A 20469-nucleotide genomic window follows, 5' to 3' on the forward strand; every position below is an offset into this window, starting at 1 on the left:
TACTAATTAAGTATGTATTAGTATAGTCTTAAAAACTATTACTGATTCATTAGCTTATGTATTAAGAATTACACTAAGTATGAGTGTATTAGTAATATCAGTAAGAAATGTTAGCGATCAATTAGCTTATAAATTGATAATTACACAAAGCAGATGCATATTAGCGGTATGCTTAAGTAATGTTAATGATTGATTAGCCTATCTATTAGTAATTACACTGATTACGTAAAAGTTTATCAGTAGTAGTCTTAAGAACTAATACTAATTGATTAGCTTATACCTGAGAAATGTTAGCGATTAATGTAGTTATAAATTGATAATTACAAAAAGTAGATACGTATTAGTGGTATCGTTAAAGTAGACACTACGTAGATACGTGTTCTACTATATATATATATATATATATATATATATATATATATATATATATAGTAGTGTATTAGTAGCATTCTTAGTTCTCACACTCAGCAGAAGTGTATTAGAAATATATCAGTAAGAAATGTTAGCGATTGATTAGCTTATAAACGGATAATTACAAAAAGTAGATGCCTATTAGTGGTATCATTAAGTAATATTAATGATTGATTAGCCCATGTATTAATAATTAGACTAATTAAGTATAAGTGTATTAATAGTATTCTTAAGAACTATTACTGATTGATTAGCTTATACATTGAAAATTACACTAAGTAGAAGTGTATTAATAATACCAGTAAGAAAAATTAGTGATTGATTAGCCTATACACTAAAAATTCTACTAAGTAGAAGTGTATTAGCAGTATTCTTAAGAAATATTACTCATTGTTTAGTTTATAAAATGATAACTACACTAAGTAGAAGAGCATTAGTGATATCCTTAAGTAATATTAGTGATTGATTAGACTATTAATTGATACTTAATTACGTGAAAGTGGTTTAGTAGTAATTAGCTTGTAAATTAATAATTACATTAGCTTATGATTTATTTTAAATTATTAATATTAATTTCATTATTAATTAATGTTAAAAGATGAATTACATTGAAAATATTACATACACATACACACACATTAATTAAGTAGAAATGTATTAGTAGTATTCTTAGTTCTCACACTAAGCATAAGTGTATTAGAAATATATCAGTAAGAAAAGTTAGCGATCGATTAGCTTATAAATTGATAACTACAGAAAGTAGATGCGCATTAGTAATATCCTTAAGTAATATTAATGATTGATTAGCCCATGTATTAATAATTAGACTAATTAAGTATAAGTGTATTAATAGTATTCTTAAGAACTATTACTGATTGATTAGCATATACATTGAGAATTACACTAAGTAGAAGTGTATTAGTAATATCAGTAAGAAATGTTAGCGATTGATTAGCTTATAAATTGATAATTACAAAAAGTAGTTGCGTATTAATGGTATCCTTAACTAATATTAATGATAGATTAGTATATATATTAATAATTACACTAAATAACAGTATATTAGATGTAATTAATTTATAGATTGGCAACTAAACTAAGTAAAAGTATATTAATAGTATATATATATATATAACTAATATTAGTGATTGATTAACATTTACATTAAAAATTCTACTAAGTAGAAGTGTATTTTCAAATTTTGTTGAAAATACCGACGGATAGCCATCGGAAAATGAATTTATTCGTATTTTTAATTTTTATATTACTAAATTAAAATTCTAAACTTACCGATGGTGTCCGTCGATATTATTAAATTATTATTTTTAATTTACCGACGGATATCCGTCGGTATTGATATTATTATTATTATTATTATATTATTTTATAATATACCGATGGATATCCGTCGGTAAGTAAAATTATTTGACCAACTGTCGTCAGAAATGTACCGATGGCCTTCCGATGGGGTCCGTCGGTAAGTTATCGACGGATTTCATCGGTATATTTTACCGAGGAAGGATTTACCTGCCAACCACTTACCGACGGACTTTCGTCGGTAAAGCCTTGTTACCGACGGACATCCGTAGGTAATTTGCGTCGGTAAACAAGTGATTTTTAGATGGATCCATAAATATTGTTTAATATGTGGAAGCATCCTATTCACCAGTACTAATAGAATATGGACATGGATAGGAATAACCCATGCAAAAAGTCTAAGCAAAATAGGGTTTGGCTCTGTACAAAAGTAGTATTGGCATTGTGGTATACGGAAACCAGATTTATAACTCAATATTAGAACTTGAAATAGAGAAGGAAGCATATTTCAACAAATATCTCATTTGACATCTAAATGTATAAGACTTTAATATGTTTCTACTAGTAGTTCAAGAAATTGCAGAAGTTAATTTTCTATATTACAATTGTATACAGCATAATCTATCTACAGCTCTTTCCCCTGACAATTATTTATTATCAGTGAACCAAATAATTATAGTTCCAAGCATGAATACCAAATATATGGGCAAAGAAATTAAAGAAAAGCTACGATAAAGTGAAAATATCAAATGTTTACTGTCGCCTCTTCAGGATTACGCTCATTGGCAAGGAAAAGTATGCCTTAGAGCCTTGATAACAACACTGAAGCGCCCGGTAAGTGAGGCGAAGCACTGAACAGGTGTTGAGCCTCGTTTCAGGGCTTAACCGCGCTTTAAGCGCGCCTTTGATAACACTGCCACACTCTCAATTTAAAACAAAATTCAAGTGTCAATCCATCAACTAATCAGCTCCCTCCATCTCCAGGTTTTTTACTTATGAAGAAATTCAACCAAACATTGAAATTTTGCGACCTCTCGGTCTTGAAAGTTCCTCCTAACCTCAAATCTCAATGCACTTCTCCGCCTTGCAGATTCCGAATTCGTTGGATTGTTACTTCACATACCAGAAGTAAAGTAAAGGAAAGCAAACTTAGCAGCTTCATTTTGAGCTTATTTAGATGATTTGTGAAAAGTGAGAGTATCAAAGTCAGATGCCATTTCTTATTATTAACACAATTTTTGCAGCATGTATCTGCCTGAGATTAATTATTTGACCTATTCTAACCTGTTGTCTGCCTTATTTTCTCAGTTACTAGATCCACTTATTATGTTTAGTTACATATAGTTATCTTTCAATTAGGTGACCTTTTACAGGTCTATAGAAGTAAAACTCTTTTTCAATTGATAAATTACCTATAATATGTGATACTCTTATATTTTAAAATTGACAAGTAAAGCTGCTATATAGCATTTTCAAATAGAACTTTTCATTAGATAGACACAAGTATTATTAGGGATATAGTAGATATGCCCTAGATTCAATATCACATTTGATGTTTTGAACATATTTTTATAAAATATATATGGCATTTGATATTCTTTTATCATTGTTATTAATTGCTTGATTAATTTGATAAGGTCCTTGATTAAATTTTGAGACTTGACATTGTGATGGAGATCATGATAATGAGAGTGAAGTTTCTTATAATTTAATCTAAATTTGTTCTTGATCGTAGGATTATTAATTTGGACATTAGTAATCCGATTAGATCAATATTTATGTGATCGTCTTTATGGGATAAAGATTAGTTGATCTCATTAACTAAATTACATAGATAGATGATGCATATAGAGATATGATCATTGAACCGACTCATTGGATAATTCCTAATGGTTAGAATTACCATAAACTGTCAATAGGATATTCTCTTGAAGAATGTGATGTAACCGTTTCCTTTGACCTGAGATCGTCATAGTAATTGACAAGTTATATATTGTGCTTTGATACTAGACACCTATGGCCCTAGGGCGATAGTTGAAAGGATATTGGGTATGATTAAATGCTTGTAGAATTAGTGATTGATCAAGATGGAATCTGTCAACTCTTGGTAATGAGTTTAAGCTCCATGTTGTCATGAATTATAAACGACCAAACTAAGACCTTGGCCAGGGCAATTGAATGAAAGAAGAAAAGAGTTTCTTAGGTCATTCAATGGTCGAATATATTTGACATGGACACATAGTTGGTCGCCTATTAGGATTTGACAGTTGAACCATATCCTAGGGTGATCCAGAGCTATAAGGACAGAAGGAATTACTACATTATTCTTCTACTGGTTCTTGAGAGTAAATTGTATACTTCATGCTATCCGGTCGTTAAGGAGTGTTGCTAGACGCCACCCTTGATTAGTATATTGATGTGGTCAATTTACTACCGATTTAGTATTGAACCTATGGGGTCGCACACTAACGAGTGTTCTGATCTTTGCTAAAGGATTGATTAACTTATTATTTGATAATTGAATTAATGAATTTAATTAGTCAAATAAATTTAGTTATTAGTCCAAATGAAATATTATTATATTTTTTGCTAGCATAGAGGATGTAATTAATATTGTGAATAAATTGATGTTTTCTATTTGGAATAGAAAATTAATTTATATTTCTTGGTTGAAATGTATATTTGATATATATTTGGTATTCATAATTAATATATTTTATATATAAGTATTGTATATAATATATTAATCAATATTAAAACCAATTGGAATTGGAAGCCAACGGAAAAGGGATAACCATTTTTGGAATGGTTTTCTATAGTAATGTCAATAAGGAATTATTTGTTAAAACCAACTAAGAGTTGGATAACAGAAAAGTCCATAATTGACGTGGGACATTAAGTCCATGAAGTCGCGGCAGACTCAAACCTTTTAAGAATAGGTTGTCGATTTTTCCTTATACGATTACATAAAAGTTTGTTTTTGAAAAAAAAAAAATTTACCCTCAGTAAATTATTACCTCAACCAAATAGAAAAAGGGTTTATATGTGATGATATATAAAGGGTGATGGAGAAAATTTGTCGTACTTATTCTTGAGAAGAAAACCCACTTTGTGAAAGTGAGAGTGCAGTACAAAGCCAAGAGAGAAAATACAATTGCAAGAAAAGTATTTCTTGTTCTTCTAACATTGAGTTGGGATTTTTGCGAAAAATTTCAACACAATATTTTGTTCAATTTGTTCGCGGGTTTCATCGATCAAAGAGTTGATAGCAATGATCAGTCTCGGTGTGGATACACATAGAGTCTTCGCACTATCGAAGAATTTGAAACAAGACTTTCTTCACCAGGTACGTCTTAGATCCGATCTATTGATATGTAAATAAATTTTAAACATGAAAAGATCTACCTAGGATTGTTATTGTCTTCCGCTGCGTGTTACGAACACCTATACGCAATCCAACAAGTATTTCATTTGTAAGACGACAACAACAACATACCCAGTGTAGTCACACACGTGGGGGAGGGGTAGTATAATCATGCAAATCATTATTCGGGTTTTCAAAGACCCCCGAAATATCAACAACCGAGCAACCACCTCCCTATCCTTCCCATGACGCAGACCTTACCCCTGTCTTTGTAAGACATGTATGGTAATTCAAGCTCACTTGGTTGGTGCTCGCCAACTGTGCGCGAAGGAGCTTAGCAGTTGCAACCATGTTGCTGAGTGCAGGCTTAACTTCAGTATACTTGTGCGTCTAGAAGCTATAGACAGGGTTGACCAGGGGATGTTGGTATCAAGGACTGCGAGGATCTTGCTGATCCTGTCAGCAAATTGTTCTGTCAATGGAATCCTTGGCTAATGGATGTCGTACATGTATTGGTTAAAATTTGGCAACTCGGTAACTGCAGATAAGTCGTGCCGCGGACGGGGTCGACCACGACATTATAGCGAAGGGGTTGCCCTCGTAAGGGTCATTGCCGAGGATGCATAACTGAAGTTGCAATTGGACTGGCTTAGAAAAGGACACCATGAATATTCCATTGGATATTCCTTATATTATACTTTTTAGGGTTTATTGGGAAGATCTCTTATAAATAGTAAGAGATAGAGAACAAAAGGGGATCTTAACTTTTTGACAAGAGCACATTGTAAAAGTTGACTAAAAAGGATAAACAAAAGTTGTCTTGTTCACTTTACATTATTCAAGCACACGTTGTTCGATCTTTGTTCACTAGATCCAAAGATTTCATATTCATCTTCATTTCTCACCTTCCCATGCCGCTGACAGAAGAAAGAAACATCTCAATCATACAATAGTCGGATGGTAGATCCTCTCACGCTTTTATTTGCCACTTTAGTCACACAAAAAAAAGAAAATTAGTTCAAAATATTTGTCACTTTAGAAAACAAGAAGGCTTAACTATTCTTCCTAATACCGCCCGTACTACTCCAAGAAGGCAAATAGTCATGACTGACTTGTCTAAAAAAACGATAAGAGTAATTTAATCAAAAGTCCCTTTTCCATCGAAATCCATCCCAAAGTTTAAAGTCAAAAAAATTAATAATGTTTAAGCTTTATATATATAATATTATATTTTACAAATATAAATCATTCAGAGCAGTCGGTATTTCTGGAAAAATATACCCTAATTTTTCGATGTGATTATATACTTATATCAAAATCTATGATTTAATTTAAAAAATATAAGAACTGCCTCGATAAGATTTAGTTCGGTCGATTAAGTTAATTTTTAGATAACCACCTAGCCATTGTCCGAAGAGGCGGGGAAGAATCATATTTAGGAAAACAAATTGAAGATTTGACTAAAAGAATGGATGGATCATCAAAAGAGAATCTATAGCTTTGTTAGTCAGTCTGTTTTGCTTAAACGGTGCCGTTTGGGTGGACTAAAGTGTCCATATTTTCCATACTTGAAGAACCATACTTGAGCCGAGGGTCTCCTGGAAACAGCCTCTCTACTCTTCGGAGAATTTGGCTTATCTACCAGCAGCGGAGAGGCCCATGGAAATGGATGTTCCGGCCTTAGCCAGCCAGTATGTGTAACCAATGTTGATGGGCTTCGGGAACTAATTTTGGAGGAGGCTCACAGTTCACGGTATTCCATCCATCCGGGTGCCGCGAAGATGTACCAGGATTTGAGGCAGCACTATTGATAGAGGAGGATGAAGAAAGATATAGTGGGGTTTGTAGCTTGGTGCCTTAATTATCAGCAGGTGAAGTATGAGCATCAGAGACCGGGTGGCTTGCTTCAGCAAATAGAGATTCCAGAGTAGAAGTGGGAGAAGATTACCATGGACTTCGTAATTGGACTCCTATAGACTTTGATGAAGTTCGATGCCATTTGGGTAATTGTGAATCGGCTGACCAAGTCCGCACACTTCATTCATGTGTGTACTACCTATTTTTTAGAGTGGTTGGCTGAGATTTATATCCGAGAGATTGTTCGCTTACATGGTATTCCAGTTTCCATCATTTCAGATAGAGGTACTCAGTTTACATCATGGTTCTGGAGAGCCGTGCAGTATGAGTTGGGTACTCGGGTGGAGTTGAGCATACCATTTCACCTCCAGATGGAAGGACAGTCCGAGCGCACTATTCAGATTCTTGAGGATATGCTCTGTGTGTGATGTAGTTTGGAGGTTCTTGGGATCAGTTCTTTCCACTTGCGGAGTTTGCCTACAACAACAGTTATCGATCCAGCATTCAGATGGCATCGCATGAGGCTCTATATGGTAGGCGATGTAGATCCCCGATGGGTTGGTTTGAGCAGAGTGATACTAGATTATTGGGCACAGACTTGGTTCAGGATACTTTGGAAAAGGTTAAGGTAATTCAGGATAGACTCCGCACAACCCAGTCCAGACAGAAGAGTTATGCAAATCATAAGGTTCGCGATGTCTCGTTTATGGTCGAAGAGCGGGTCTTGCTTTGGGTTTCGACTATGAAGGGCCTTATGAGATTTGGGAAGAAGGGCAAATTGAGCCCAAAGTTTATTGGCCTCTTTCAGGTGTTGCGACATGTTGGGGAAGTTGCTTATGAGCTTGCCTTGCCTCCCAGCTTGGCAGGAGTTCATCCAGTATTTCATGATTCGATGCTCCGGAGGTATCACGGCGATCTGTCTCACGTGTTGGATTTTAGTTCAGTCTAGTTGGACAAGGATCTATCTTATGTTGAGGAGCCAGTGACTATATTGGACATGCAAGTTCGAAAGTTGAGGTCAAAGAGCATTACATCAGTAAAGGTTCAATGGTGGGGTCAGCCAGTCGAGGAGGCAACTTGGGAGACCGAGCAGGATATGCACAGCCGTTACCCTCATCTTTTCACCACTTCAGTTATGCCTCTATGCTCGTTCGAGTTTAAGTATTATAATTTGGACCTAGTCGGAACAGTATGAAGTCGACTCCGGAATAGAATTTCATCGATTCCGTTAGCTCTGTTGGGTGATTTCGGGCTTAGGGGCGTGTTCGGATTGTATTTTGGAGGTCCGTAACTTATTTAGGCTTGAAATGACGAGTTGCGGGCCGATAGTGAAATTCTTACATCAGGGTCAGAATCCGATTCTGAAAGTTGGTGTAGGTCTGTAGTGTTGAGTATGACTTGTGTGCATAATTTGGGGTCAATCGGACGTGATTTGGTTGGTTCAGCATCATATGTAGAATTTTAGAAATTCAAGTTTATTAGGTTTGGATTGGATGGTGATTCGTGGTTTTAGCATTGTTTGATGTGATTTGAGGGCTCGACTAAGTTCGTATGATGTTTTAGAATTGGTTGGTATGTTTGGTTGAGGTCTCGGGGGCCTCGGGTGAGTTTCGGATGCTTAACGGATGAAAACTTGGACTTAGGCAATTTCTGAAGTGCTGAACCTGTTGTTTTCGCACCTGCGGATCTTGGACCGCAGGTGCGGCGCCGCAGAAGCAGCTGAGTGAACCGCAAAAGCGGATTTGGACTTGTGCATCAGGGACTGCAGATGTGGCTGGGGAATCGCAGATGCGGCCCCAACCCGGATAAGTGGCTTTCGCACTCGCGAAGCTTTTTCCGCAAGTGCAGGACCGCAGATGCAGCCCCATGAACGCAGATGCGGTAATCGTTGGGCAAAAATAGGAAATTTCGAGGATTTGAAGTTCATAACATCAAATTCGATTTTAGTTTGGGAGAAGGCGATTTTGTGAGGATTTTGAAGAGGAAACCAAAGGGTAATAATTCCTAACCCTATTTCGTTTATATTTCATCATTGTCTAGTAATTTTCTCAATCTAATCAAAGAATTTGAGTGGAAAAAATGGGAATTAGGGGAAAAGTACCCCAATCGAGTTATTGGGTTTTGATCGGGTTTTAGGTGTTAGAATTTTGAATAGTTTTTGGACGAGTGATCTCGTGAGTGAATGGATGTTCTAAATTGGTAACTTTTACCCGATTCCAAGACGTGGTCTCGGGGGGGGGGGGGGGATTTTTGGGCGTTTTCTTAATTTCTCATCGTAGCTTTAAATTCATAAGTTAAATTCGTTGCGTGTAGCTATATTTACGTTATGTAATTGATTTGATTAGATTTGGGCCACTCGGAGTTGGATACTCGTGGCAAGAGCGTGATATCAGATTGATTTTGAGCTTGGTTTGAGGTAAGTGACTTGTCTAACCTTGTGTGGGTGAACTCCCCTTAGGATTTTGGTATTGTTGTTATATGAATGCCGTGTACGTGAGGTGACGAGTGCGTACATGTGCTAATTGTCAAAAAAACCCATTTTCATTAAGTGAGTTTCTATGTTTTTGCTTTAATTAAGCAATACTAGTATATGAAGCCTCCTGTTTAGCTTAGGAAAGTATGCTTACGTGACTTAACTGTCTTATCTGCTGTAACTGCTTACTTGGATTCTATGTAGCATGTTTAGGGTAGAAATTACCTATTTATTTGATACGAACTTGAATAGAACTGTAGATTTCCTTCTTGAGACTTTTGCGTATATTGATTTGGTTGTGTATTTACTTTGGGACTACGGAACGGTATCCCGAGAGATCCCTCTGTACTGGATATTTACTTTGGAACGGTATTTCAGGAGATCCCCCCTTCACATTTACCTTTGGGACTACGGGACGTTATCCTGGAGATCCCTTGTTACTATCTCTGTGTACTGAGTTATTTCTTTCAGTGATTTCATTTTTTTTATTGACTGTTAGTATTTCAATTATACTGTCATATTTCATATTATTTTATATTGTCAGATATATATAACCAGTAGGGCCCTGACCTGATCTCATCACTACTCCACCGAGGTTAAGCTTGACACTTACTGGGTACCGCTGTGGTGTACTCATGCCCTTTCCTGCACATGTTTTTCGTGTGCAAATCCAGGTTCTTCTACTCAGCCATACTATCCGTGAGGCGAGGCAATCCAGAGACTTCGGGGTATATTTGCCTCGTCCGCAGACCTGGAAGTCCCTCTCTATTCTCCCTTCAGATATAGACTTCTTGTATTGTTCTTCGTTTAGACTTCTAGAGTTAAAACACTATGTACTTCTTTAGCTTGTGATTCATTAGATTCCGAGTTTTGGGGGTGCTATGTTTCAGAGTGTTATCATTGTATATGCCGAGCGGCATTTTAAACTCTTTTATTATATTTACATATTAGTTGGCTAGTTTTGTATCCTTAATTTATTTTCTGCAAATTGTTAGGCTTACCTAGTCGTAGAGATTAGGTGCCGTCACGACAGTTCACAGAGGAAGAACTTGGGTAGTGACATGATAATAGCGACAAGGCTTTTTCTACAAGTCCATTCTGAAAATAACCACCGGACAAAATGTAATTAGTGCATAAAATAAAATATGCATAAAAAAGTTGCTAACTGAAAATTTGCAGTAAAATCTCAATAATTAACTCGTTGCATACCGCCTTTTTAAAATTTAAAAAAAAAGAAGACTTGATTATTGACCCAAATTTCATAAAGATATAAAGGGGAAGAAAAAGAGGAAGACAAGAATATACCTTAGTAGCTTGCTACAAATTTCTAGATCAATTTAGTATCAATAGTCGTAGAGTTTGGTTTTGGTTGTTAGTTGTAACTTTTTCCATCGGAATCCATCCCAAGGTTCAAAGCCAAATAAATTAATAATATTTAAGCTTTATATTATATTATATTATATTATATTATATTATATTATATTATATTATATTATATAATATAAATATAAATCTATTTAATACAGTCGGTATTTATGGAATAAAGATATATCCTAATTTTTCGATATGGTTATATATTTATATCAAAATCTATGATTTAATTTAAAAAATATAAAAACCGCCTCGATAAGATTTAGTTCGGTCGATTAAGTTAATTTTTAGATAACCACCTAGCCATTGTCCGAAGAGGCGGGGAAGAATCATATTTAGGAAAACAAATTGAAGATTTGACTAAAAGAATGGATGGATCATCAAAAGAGAATCTATAGCTTTGTTAGTCAGTCTGTTTTGCTTAAACGGTGCCGTTTGGGTGGACTAAAAGTGTCCATATTTTCCATACTTGAAGAACCATACTTGAGCCGAGGGTCTCCTGGAAACAGCCTCTCTACTCTTCGGGGTAGGGGTAAGGTCTGCGTACATATTACCCTCCCCAGATCCCACTTGTGGGATTATACTGGGTCGTTGTTATTGTTGTTGTTGAAGAACCTTTTTTGTTATCCTTAATATTTGACGGACAAACTTGATCCAACTCCTAAATTTAAGGGACGATTTTGATCATTTTCTCTTTTCAAAGATGTTTTCAAGAAGATACAAGTAACATTTTCGTGATGCATTGATTTGAAGGAATAAAACATAAAATTATGGGGGGGAAAGAGTTAAAAGTTAACACCAATCTGAGAATATTTATGTCCAAATGAGAATGAGCCTGAAATGGTTGTCATGTGTTACATAACATCCAAAATGCACCGATCTACATACATAATAGAATGGTAATTGAAGACATTAAAATAAAATTTAAAAAAAAGTAGACCTAAAATCATATGAAAAGACCTACAATCTTTCAGTTCCAAATAGACTTAATTGATAAAAATTATATATATAGTTCTGAAGAATTTTAGGATCATATAGAGGGTAGATAAACAATTTTTAAAGAACATACAAAAAATACAATGCAGGTAATATAATGCAGATAAAAGGAAAGAACACACAATTTTTACGTGAAAAATTATCTCGTTCAAAAAGATATAAAAATCACAACCCACCCTTGTGGAATTTCAACCAACTCCCTTTAATGATGTTTATCTATATATACACCTCAATTTCCTTAAGATTATCATAGTCTCTTCGATTTTTCTAAGAAATTTTCATAAAGCACTATCTTTTAGTGGTAATTAGCTATCTATAGATACAATTTGCTATATTACGGATTGTAGATACGTTTTCTGTTGTTATAAGATATATTAGATGTATTTAAGCTACTGTATTCATGAATAGAGTAGCAAAAATAGGCGTGAATCAGGGAAGTCCAGCTAATCAGTTGTTGTATTCGAGTGTATTCGACTGTATTCATGGCGTGAAACATGGGATTACAGCTGGACAAATTATTGTATTCGACTGTATTCATGGCGTGAAATAGGGGATTACACTGTTTTTAAACGGGAAGTAAATTAATTAATATAATAGACTCCTAATATAACTCAACAAACTCAATTATAACACAAAAAAATTGTATTTCTAGTTATAAAAAAGATTCTCAACCAAAAAATACCCCAAAAGCATAGCAATCTTCAGAGAAATTATATAATACATCTGAATACATAAATTATATTAATTAAAAAAATATATGAATACATTCATGGCATATAGCGAGACAGTGAATACAATAAAATACATAGAATACATTGGGATACATTGAAATACAATGAAAAAAAAGATAATGAATACAATGAAATACATGAAATACAACGAGATACATTGAATTACAATGCGGAAAAAAATACAATGAATACAATGAAATACATAAAACACATTGAAATATATTAACAGAAAATCAAGTTGCTCAGTCCCAAACTCCGTCGTCTTTGTTCAAGAACAAACCCTAATTTCCGGCGAATCCACCGTCGAGCAAAAACCCTGAATCATTGGGGCTGCAACTCCAACAATAAGGTTCCTTTTCACCTTCTTCTTTTCCCTTTTAGCCTCTTCTTTATCTTCCTCTTCTTGCTTTTCTGGTTTGAAGTATTCCTCATTTCTTAAACCAAGTGGGTCTGCTTTTCCTGCTCTTGATTTTCCTATTGCAAAATTAGCACCATCAGCCCAATTGATTTTAATAGCTCCATTTTCCCCATCACCGGCTTCTACTACTCTGATTTCTTTTTTCTTTTAAATTTTTCATAGCTTTCTTGATCATCAATTCTTCACTGTAGATAAATTATGAATTTCTTCACTGAATCTCACATGGAATCCAGGCAAAATCACTGTTTGTGACTAATGGTAGGTGATATGGGTGAGAGGAATTTTGAGATTGGGCATCGTATTTTTAGGGAATGAGGAAAGAGAATGACATGTATCAAAGTAGAGACAGAAAGAAAATAGTGTAATTGGATAACGTATTTAGTGGTTTAGGAGTAGGAGGTAACCAAAATTAGATATTTTGCTATAAATATTAAAAGATATCTATAAAATATAATTTTTTTAAATGGTATTTATTTAAAATAAATAAAATGTTAACCTTTGTTATAGGAGGTAAAAATTCTTTTTTCTAATTGTTGTTGTACATACACAAATTACAAGTCTTGATTTGACCAGAATCCAAAGCGAGATGGGCTACAACGACTCACCATTGATAATTTGCACGCCACTGTTTCCCAACTCAAGTCCCAACTTCGAGTTTCAGTTCAATCCCACTTTGTGCCAAATAGCCGGTCACCCAACTATTTAAACTTAAACAGCCGATAGATTTTATATATATACATATAAAAAATCATGTATAACATATGTATAATTGGTTATAATCGATATATGATACATGTATATCGGTTAGAAAAAGTAAAGGGCTTTTAACACATATGGCCAGTCAGTCGAAAATAATTATATATGCTAGCGAAATATATATATAAAAATATATATATGTACTAATTATGACAAAAATATGTATATATATACATTTATATATATATATATATATATATATATATATATATATATATTCGGCTACTATTATTTGGGGGAGAAATTTAAAAATAGTCAGCAAAGTATACCGATCCAGTATAATATGCTGGAAGTTCATGCATAGGTGCACTGAACTCTAGTATATTATGCTGAACCGGTCTCTGTTGTAGCAAAATAGTGGCTATTTTTTAATGACTTGACAAACGCTAGCTAGTTTTGAATGATCCGTCCGAAAACTGGCTAGACCATACTATTTTGTCATTATTTGGTGGCGGCTATACAATGTAAAGTTTCCAAAGTAACTGTGATCCGATTGGCTATTTACGTAAAGATCCCTGATTTAATTCTAGGCTGGGTTTAGCTTTTATGGGCTTTGACCCAGTTTCGGCATGCAAATGTCACAAATTGGAGATCTAAAATTCTATATCAAATGTTTACCCAAATAGCCAACCGGATTCACTCTTTATTTTTTTCAGATGACATACATAGATTTTATACTGATTATATATGATCGTACATATATTATACATATATTATATATCTACCTACTGTTTTTTGTTTAAATAATTACGTGAACAACTATTTAGGTTACTTATCTAAAAGGATCAGACTAACACAAAATATTTACCTTAAAATTGATTGTCTTGATATTTTCCACTAAATAAACCTTAAAATTGATTGTCTTGATATTTTCCACTAAATAAACCTTAAAATTGATTGTCTTGTGATCATATATTTCATGTTGTGGGACAAGTTTTCCTTAAGGCCCGACTCCATAACTCTGTCCATGTATTGAAAAAGACCCAATTTCATACAAAAAATGGCACCATAGAATATTCTTATAGTATTTAGGTATAAACCAATTCCATGATTCGAATAATTAACAAAACACTTATTTATATAGTGGTATATACGTTTATACCATGTCTAAACAGAGGCTGATCCAAGATTTAAGTTCTAGTCGTTAAGGTTCTTAGAATTGAACTCCATATATTTTTATAGTTATGAGTTCATATCTATTACTTCCTTTGTTTCAATTTATTTGAATTTTTTCGGAATATGAGAGTCAAATTGATTAGTTTTTTATGTGAATTTGAACTTTTGCCGTACCCAGGCGCCGATCTCTAGAAGCTTCTGGAATGTTCAATTTGTATGGCCTCAGTGATGAGAATATTTTGTGTGCCACTTCTGATGATGCATGCATTGGGCACAAGTATATGTCAGTTCCGTAGATCAAGGCTTTCAAGGACTCCTGAGTTGGTGATTTGTCACCAGGCAGCACATTACACATTAGCAGATGGATGCTATAAATTCCTCCGAAAAATCATAAAATACTGTGCGGCCATACAATATACTCTAAATTCTCGTTGTCGAGGGAAGTGAATCAACAAATGCATGCAAGGAGGGATGTAATTCAGGAGGTGTAGTTCATCTAAACATTCATCTATAACAAGAACAATAGATGCAGACATTCTGGAATCAGAAACTGGAAAAAAACCAGGTCTCTTGTTTCCAGTTTTTTTTCTTAATCAACCATAGGTGATGACAGTTCTGGCAAATTTCAAGGAAAAATATTAAATTCAGATGAACTCAATAACATAGAGTTGCACCCGCACGTGTGCAAGATGAATCAATTTAATCTAATTTGGATGTACACGTTTTTGTAAGTTACACACGGAATCAATTTAAAGAATTAATGAATTGTTGTCAACAACTTTCTCTTGACCACTTCAAATTAAAGTCCTCACGCCAATTATTGCTAACTAAATAGAACACAAACTCCCATTCCATCTATCATATCAGTCGAGTCGATCCGATTCGTTCTTATCTATAGATAACGCAAGAGAGAACTTATGACCTCGCGGATGGAGAGGGATTCGAACCCCCGGTATTTCTATAAATACTTCGGTTTTCAAGACCGACTCTTTCAACCGCTCAGACATCCATCCCCTTCGCGCTTCGCCCGCCCTATCCATCCGCGCGCTGGCAGGTAGGGGCTTATCTATGTGATTCGCTACGCTTGCCTGCACCTATCGGCTGATTATATTGCCTGCCGGTTAGCGAAACTAACTTCTATTATTTTTTATTACTAGTTGTTGTTGTTATGATAATTAGTACATATGAGATAGCAATGCTACCAACTCAAATTTCCAAATAAAGAAAAGGAATAAAAAAAACAATATAATTGGAAATTTAGGCAAAACCATTAATTAGACCATAAACACAGCTACTCAATTATAAAGAAAAGTTTGTCCCACATGATAACATATCATTGAATCCAAGTCATAAGTGACAGCATGTCAAACATGTTCTTCCCAATATCATTTCTTAAAATATTGTAGTATGTTACCATCAATTATGGGGAAAATATTTAGTGGTAACAGTATTTATATCAATCCAATAATTACACGAGATATGTCTTCATAAATATAGTTATTACCAAATTATAATTAATTAGTACACATTCTAACTTTAGGTATTACTTAACCATAATAAATTAATATGATTTAACGTGAATACCAGATGTAACTAAGTATTTTACCCAATTTTAGAGGCTTAAAGCGGGACTTTTAATTTTTTTTATTCGAACATTCTATATTTATATCCAACTACACTAATACACTATGGTTAACTGATTTACGGTGTGTATATATATATATATATAATTAATTAAAATTAAGAAATAAAAATTATGTGAAATAAATATATAATATATTTATTAATTCGATAATGGTGGATCTATGTGAATAATTATTTCTTAGAAAAAGAACTCTTATTGCTTAGTGGAGGAGTCCTTAGGGAAGCAATCTTTAAAGTTAAGATGCTTTATGTGATAACCCAAAGGGTCATCTTATGTTTTAGAACTCGATTTCGTGTTCAAAGGCCTTCAAAACCTTATTTTTTTCCTCTTCGATTTACGTGCGCAATCCGAACGCGTTTCCGGAAAGCCTTTATGTGAAAATTTGAGAAAAATAATAATTTTTGGCCTAAAAAGTTCATTTTAGTTGACTTCGGTCAACGTTTTGGGTAAATGGACCCGGACCCGTGTTTCGATGGTTCCGTGGGTCCGTAGTAACATATGAGACCTGGACATATGCCCGGACTCAAATTCGGAGGTCCCTAGCCCGAGTAATGAATTTTTGTTAAAAATTGTTAAACTGAAAATCAAATGGATTAAGGAATTTGATTAATGCTTGATCTCGTTGGTATAGGGCTCGTATTTTGGTTTTGGAACCCGGTACAGGTTTAATATAATATTCAAATCATGTCTGTAAAATTTGGTGAAAAATGGAGTTGGTTTGACGTGATTCGGACATTCGGTTGAGAAAATAGAAGTTTTGAAACTTTCTTGAAAAATTCATGCAATTTGGTGCTAAATTCGTAGTTCTAGACTTTATTTTGGCGATTTGATCGCACGAGCAAGTTCATACGATATTTTAAGACTGTGTGCATGTTTGGCTTGGAGCCCCGAGGGCTCAGGTGAGTTTCGGATAGGTTACGGAGTGTTTTGGAACTTAGAAAATTTTGCTGGTATAGCTGAACTTGTTGCAGGCCTCTGATCTCGCATTTGCAAGATCAGGCATCGCAATTGCGAACCCTGATTCTGCATTTGCGAGCTCCTCATCGCAAATTCGAAGAGTAGCTGGGCCAAGCAGACCTCGCAATTGCGAGGTAACCTTCGCATTTGCGAAGTAAGGCGGGAAGGCAGGTGATCGCAAATGCGATCTTTTGGTCGCTTTTGTGGAGAATTGAGTTCGCAATTATGAACCTTTCTTCGCAATTGCGAAGGCAACAGATGTGTGAGGGTCCTCGCATATTTGATGGTACCTTCGCATTTGCAAAGCTCAGGTAGCAAATACGATATCTGTAGCTGTGCAACGAGGGACTTAGACGAGATTTTTGATTTATTTCCCAAATTTTCAAAACCTAAACCTCAGGAGGCGATTTTCTAAAGGCTATTTCTTCCCCAAATCATAGGTAAATGATTCTTACTCATTTCTTTCAATCTTTCACTTTATTTTACAAGATTTCAACCTAGAATTTAGGATTTTCATAGTGGAATTGAGAATTTTGGGTAGAAACTAGGGATTTCAAAATTTGAGGATTTAGACCTCAATTTGAGGTCGGATTCAAAAATCAATTGTATATCCAGGCTCGGGGGTGAATGAGTGATCGGGTTTTGGTCCGAGTTTTGGGTTTGGACCAAGCGGGCTCGGGTGTTGACTTTGTTGACTTTTTTCAAAATGGCCTAAATGGAATTTTCTTGCAATCATAGATAGTTCCTAAGGCTTAAATTGAATTGTTTGGTTAGTAATTGCTAGATTCTATTGGCCCGTAGGCTAGTGCGAAGGGAAAACGATGATTGAGCTTTGAGTTTGGCCGTGGAAGCGAGGTATGTGTTGAGGCTAACCTTAGCTTCAAGGATTAGGTATGGTTGCCTATTTGCTATGTGTTTGGTTGTTGAGTACAACGTATAGGTGAGGTGACGAGTATCTATGCGTTGTCGTCGAGTCATAGCATGCGAGTGAGTCTTATTCTTGTGATTGTGATTGTTGTATTCTTTATTCGTATTGTTCATGCTTAAACTGATTATTCTTCATGTTGGAAAATTCTTATCATATTTTCCTGGAATTAGATATTGGTTGAGTTTTGATTTAAAGTTGAGGTTGACGTTGTGAAACTAAATATTGAAATGGAGCTTGTTCATGCTATGCTTACACACAAGACTACCCCTCTTCCCGAAAGCTTCGCGGGGACTACTTTAGGACGACGGACGACCGCCCGTAGGGGGTTTACTGCACAAGGCCCCTGCAGAGGAAAGGCTTTATCCCAGCGAATAGAAGATACTCAGCTCCGCACAACATAGGGATTAGCACACTTTCGGGAAGAACATAGAATAGTAGAAGATCCAGCATGCAGAACACGGCGATCATTATAAATTCACGAATTAGAAATGCTGTAATATACTCTTTCCCATAACTTCTCATACCAGACAGGAAGAGTGTAAAGCACGAAGAGTGATGCCGCGCCATTTCATATGCATTATCATATGAGGAAGAGTGTAAAGTATAAAGGGTGATGCCGTGCCATGTCATATTCATTATCATATGAGGAAGAACGTAAAGCACGAAGGGTGATGCCGTGCCATTTCATATTCATTATCATCGCTCTTTTCATTTGTTATGGTGATGATGAGAGTAAAAGTATGAAGGGTGATGCCGTGCACTTGTTTTGTTGTGTTTTCTTTACTGTTATATTCTCATGATCTCGTACTTCCCTCGCATGTTTTCCTCTCCCGTTATTATGTGTTTAGCTTCTCTTACTTGTTAGTATGCCCGTATATTGCTTAACTGCACAGGTTTATGTACGTGTCTTGTCCTAGCCTCGTCACTACTTCGCCGAGGATAAGCTCGGCACTTACCAGTACACGGGGTCGGTTGTGCTACACTCTGCACTTTCTGTGCAGATTTTGGTATTTGACCGTGTTGACCCGAGTGGAGTTGCTGCCTTCAGTCCAACAGGAGACCCAAGGTAGATCTGCCGGCGTTTGCAGACCCTAGAGTCCCCTTCCAGTTATCCTAGTTTTCTGTTTTCTTTTACTTTGAGAATAGTTGTATTTTCTTTCAGTCAGTATCTGTAGTGACTCTTAGAAGTTCGTGGATTGCGACACTAAATTTTAGGTAGTCGTGTATTAGTACTTAGATTATTATGAGATTCTGTAATCCTTTGATCTACTTTGGTTTAATTTGCTGCTATTTATTGAATTGGTTAGTATTAGCGTATTTAAATCTTTATTTGTTGGCTTGCCTAGTATTCTGAAAGGCTTGGCGCCATCACAATCCCGAGGATGGAAAATCTGGGTCGTGACACTTTATTCTTTCGAAGTTAACATATCACTATATTCTTTTTCAAGCTGAAGTGTTTCATTTCTCCAAGTTGATAAATGCAAATAGTTAGACAAGAGGGGTTGCTATGATGGTAAGCAACCCCCACTTCTAACCGTGAGGTTGTGAGTTCGAGTCTCCCCAAGAGCAAGGTGGGAAGTTCTTGGAGGGAAGGATGCCGGAGGTCTATTTGGAAACAGTCTCTCTACCCTAGGGTAGGGGTAAGGTCTGCGTACACACTACCCTCCCCAGACCCCACTAAGTGGGATTAAATTGGGTTGTTGTTGTTGTTGTTGTTGTTGTTAATAAACGCAAATAGTTACCATACTTCTTTCTTTATTATTTTTGAAAGATAAAATTAATATCTTTATTACTACGTGGAATAAAGGCAGTTTCAAATTTTAAATCACTAGGTGCAAGTATTACTGCATTCATTATTTTTCTCTAACCATAAATACAGTACCTAATACAATAATTGTTCTGTTAAAGAAAAAATACAATATATATATATATATAGCCCTGCAACTTTATTTTAAAAATCATAATTCCCCTCCAATTTTAGGCAGTAGACAATTTGACTCCCTCCTGTCCTAAAAAAATGTCTATATTCCTTTGATTTGGATTCTCTCTCTTTTTTTAAAAAAAATTCTTTATTTAGTGCTTTTTTTTAATTCAAACGATTATAATATTAATTTAAGTTAAAATTTTAA

General features: G+C 35.1%; 1 non-coding gene across 1 annotated transcript; it reads right to left on the reverse strand.

The window, feature by feature from the left end:
• Window positions 1-15736: 15736 nt before the first annotated feature.
• On the reverse strand, window positions 15737-15823 carry TRNAS-UGA (transfer RNA serine (anticodon UGA)). The gene has a single exon. It is a non-coding gene; the product is annotated as a tRNA-Ser (tRNA).
• Window positions 15824-20469: the final 4646 nt, after the last annotated feature.

Source organism: Nicotiana sylvestris, chromosome 9, assembly GCF_000393655.2.
Source record: "Nicotiana sylvestris chromosome 9, ASM39365v2, whole genome shotgun sequence".
Lineage (NCBI taxonomy): Eukaryota > Viridiplantae > Streptophyta > Magnoliopsida > Solanales > Solanaceae > Nicotiana > Nicotiana sylvestris.